Raw genomic sequence first — 4,281 nt, forward strand, 5'->3', positions numbered from 1 at the left:
TCAAACTGTTCTTACCCTCTCCAGTGCGTTCAAACTTGTATATACATATTTTGTTCTAACAAAGTGTTGAAACTTCTCTGGAAACCTGTACAAAGTTACATGAGTGACTGTAAGTCGATGTTCATCAGGGGCTCCCAGATCGTGACCAAGAGGAGCCAGATCATGGGCCACAGCAGGGTCCATAACCAGGACCCAAGTCTGTCTGCCCACAGGTGGGCAAGACTCCTCCAAGGTCATTTAGCATATGGTGTTGGATCCCACAGCTCCCTCAAAGGCACGTTTATCTGTGGATGGATAGTGAATTTTTGTTGTTTAAAGGTGATACAAAAATGAGGGATGCCCTGTGCTGCTATGATGCTGACATCATCCCCTCTTCTCTTCTTAATATCTCCTTATTCTAGTGTATAATTCTACACTGACAGCTTTTTTCTTTCAGAACTTTACAGATATCATCTGGCTTTTCTTAGAAGCAGAGCCCAAAATAGAGATTTTTAAGTGGAAGTGATTTAATAGTTTTACTATAAGTGATATGGGGTCAGTAGTGAGTTTTGAGTAAATGGGAATGAAATAACTTAGATTTTGGAATTATTTTGGCTGCTGATGTTAAAAATAGATGAAAGGAGTCATGAGTGGACTCAATGAGATCAGTTAGAAGCTATTGCAATAATCTAGGTGAGAGATAATTGTGACTTGGACCAAGTGGTAGCAGTGGAGAAGGTAAGATATGGTTGGCTTCTAAATATATTTTGGAAGTAGAACTGACAGGATTTGCTGCCAGGCTGGCTATAGTATATAAGGGAAAGAGAGACTTAAAGGAAGACACCAAGGTTTTGGGGAAAGCATTAGAAAGAACAGGAGTGTCACTACTAAAATGGAGAAGATTAGGAGGAAGTAGATTTTTTTTCAGTTTTTGACATGTTAAGTTTGAGATTCTCATTAAACATCTGGTTAGAGATAATAAATAGGTAATTGAACATTCAAGTCCCTATAACAAGTGAGAGATTTAGGCTAGAGATATAAATTTACAAGTCATTAACCAGAATAGAGAAAGCATTTAAAGCTATAAAACTCAGTGAAATCATCAAGGAAGTGAGTGTAGGTATAAAAGAGAAGAGAACTAAGGTCTGATTCCTGGAGTACTGTAATATTACAAAGTCAAGAATAAACCAGGAAAGGAAATGAGACTGAAAGGAGGCAGACAAAAAATCAAGAAAGTGTGGAGTCTTAGAAATCAAGAAAAGAAAGCTTATAAAGGAGAAGGGAGTGATCATTTGTGTCAAATCTTATTGTTAGATCAAGGCCTGGGAATTGACTATCAGATTAAATGAGGTGAAGATCATTGGTGTTATTGACAAAAACGTTTTAGTAGAGTTGTTAGGCAAAAGTCTAATATAAGTGGATATAAGAGTGACTGGAAAAGTGTCGTACAAAAGAAGAGGTGGGCAGCACTCCCCTTGACAAGGATAGAGGAGGCTCTTGGGCCTGACAACACACATGTGGTTAAGACATTACTACCTATTTCATGGCATATAACCATCATATTTTTATGTGAAGTGAAATAAGTCAGACAGAGAAAGACAAATACCTATGGTTTCACAAAACAAACAAAACAAAACAGGCTCATAGAATCAGAGACCAAAGGGATAGCTGCCAGAGGGAATAAGGATGGGAGGATGGGTAAAAAAGATGAAAGAGCATATCGTCAATAAAATTGTAAGTTTGCAAGGTGACAGATGATTACTAGACTTGGTGGGGTGATCACATAATAAGGTATAAAAATGTTGAATCACTATATTATAAACCTGAAAGTAATATCACTAATATAATATTAAGTATACCAACTATACTTAAATTGAAAAAAAGAAAAAGAGTGAATTGGAGAAAAGCATTTAGAAAGATCAAGTATAAACAGTACTTATTAGAATTTTATATTAAAAAGGGGAATTGAATATTAACTGTGAGAGGATCTGGGGTCAAGAGATTTTTTTTTTAGTAGGAGGAATGACAGCTCCTTTATATGCTATTTTATATGCTAATGCAAAAGTTCAATAAAGAAGAAAAACTGGTATTACAGGAGAGGTAATATTTGTTCAAGTCTTGTCCTTCAATAAGTTAATCAGGATAGAATCTGGTTTATTGATGGTGGTTGGCATTTACTAGGATTGTTACATCCTCTTGATGAAGTCACCTGTTTATCATTATGAAACATTCTCCTTATTTCTGATAATTTTCCTTATTCTGAAGTCTACTTCCTAAAGATTATTTAGCTACTCCAGTTTTCTTTTGATTAATATTAGCATAGTATATCATTTTATATCCTTTTACATTTAGTCTCTAAATGCCATTATATTTAAAATATTTCTTACAGACAGCATAAAGTTGTATCTTGCCTTTTTATCCAATTGGAGTATCTCTGACTTTTAATGAGAATGTGTAGAATATTTAAAATTAATGTAATTATCAATATAATTGAGTCTAAATACACCACCTAGCAATTTTTTCTATTTGATTCATATGTTCTTTTGTTTCTTTTCTCCCTCTTTTCTTGTCTTTTTTGGATTGAGTGGTTTTTAAAAATAATTATTCAATTCATCAGTTTATTAACCATACCTCATTGGTTTACTTGTTGTGAATCATTTCTTTAACTTTCAAATATAGTTCTTTAAGTTATCAAAATCTACCTTCAAATGTTATACTACTTCACATATAGGATAATAACCTTATAAAAGTACATGTTTATTCCTTCCTCATCCTTGTTCAATTGTCATACATTTTACTTCTACATATGTATAAACTTCTCAATATACTGTCATTATTTTTATTTTGGACAATTTTTTTCAAAATATCTTTTAAATGAAAAAAGATCTGTTATATTTGTATATACACTTATAATTTTTGTTGCTTATTACTCTTTGTGCAGGTCCAAATTTCCATCTCATGTTAGTTTTCTTCTACCTGAAGAACTTCCCGTATCATTTCTTATAGCACAAGTCTGCTAGCAATGAGTTATCTCAGTTTGTGTCTGAAAATGTCTTTGTTTTGTTTTAACTTTTAAAGACAGCTTTATTGAGTTATAATTGTCCTACAATAAACTGTACGAATTAAAAATGTACAATCTGATAAACTTTGGCATATGTACACACTGGTGACACTCTCACTACGATCAAAATAATGAACATATCCATCACCCCAAAAGTTCCATTTCCCCTTGTACTCCTTCCAACTCTTCCTAGCCCACCACACTCCCCTTACCTCCAGCTTCCATAAGCAAAGAATAATTTACTTTCTGTGAGTACAGATTTGTTTGCATTTTGGGGAATTTTATGTAAATGGAATCATACCGTGTGCATTTATTTGTATTTGGCTTTTTTCACTTAACGTAATTAAGTTTCACTCATGTTGCTGTATGTATTGATAGTTCATATGCCACAATTTGTTTATCCATTTCCCTATTAATGGACATATGAGTTGTTTCCAGCTTTCAGCTATTACAAATAAAACTTCTGTGGATCTTTGTGTGCATGTCTTTGAGAACATGCTTTCATTTCTCTTAGGTTTTGACTTAATTTGGCCAGTGCAGAATTTTAGGTTGACAGCTTTTTTTTCCTTCAGTACCTTGCAGATACCATCTGGCTTACAAATCTGAGGTAAGTCTGCTGTAATTCTTATCTTTGTTCCTCTATATGTAATGTGTCTCTTTTCCTCTGGTTCTTTTAAGATTTTTCTCTTTTTCATTGGGTTTTAGCAATTTGATTATGATGTACCTTGTGTTTTTTCTTCATGTTTGGGAATTACTAAACTTCTTGGAACTGTGGGGTTTTAGTTTATATCAAGTTTGGAAAGTTTTTGATTATTAATTTTTCAAAAATTTTTTTCTTTCTTTTCTTACCTCCTTTCTTTCTGAGACTCCAATTACATATTAGAATGCTCAATATTGCCCCACAAGTCCTTGGTTCTGCTAATTTTCTTTTTAGTTTTTTTCTCTGTATTTAATTTTGGTAGTTTTTAATGCCATGTCTTCAAATTTACTTATTTTATTCCACAGTGTGTAATCTGCTATTATTGCCATCCAGTGTATTTTTCATTTCAGATGTTTTTTATTTCTACAGTTTCAATATGCATCTTTTTAAATATCTTTCTTTTGTCTCTTGATCATGTTTATATTTTGCTTTTGTTCTTGAGTATATGGAGCATATTTATAATAGCAGTTTTAATTTCATTGTCAGCTAATTCTATTATCTGTGTCATTTCTGTGTCTGTTTCTAGTGACAGCTAATTTTC

General features: G+C 32.9%; 1 non-coding gene across 1 annotated transcript; it reads left to right on the plus strand.

Moving 5' to 3' along the window:
• Positions 1 to 1,419: 1,419 nt before the first annotated feature.
• Positions 1,420 to 1,545, plus strand: LOC111747027. The gene has a single exon (XR_002783362.1). It is a non-coding gene; the product is annotated as a U6atac minor spliceosomal RNA (small nuclear RNA).
• Positions 1,546 to 4,281: the final 2,736 nt, after the last annotated feature.

The sequence above is a fragment of the Pteropus vampyrus genome, unplaced genomic scaffold, assembly GCF_000151845.1.
Source record: "Pteropus vampyrus isolate Shadow unplaced genomic scaffold, Pvam_2.0 Scaffold208, whole genome shotgun sequence".
Lineage (NCBI taxonomy): Eukaryota > Metazoa > Chordata > Mammalia > Chiroptera > Pteropodidae > Pteropus > Pteropus vampyrus.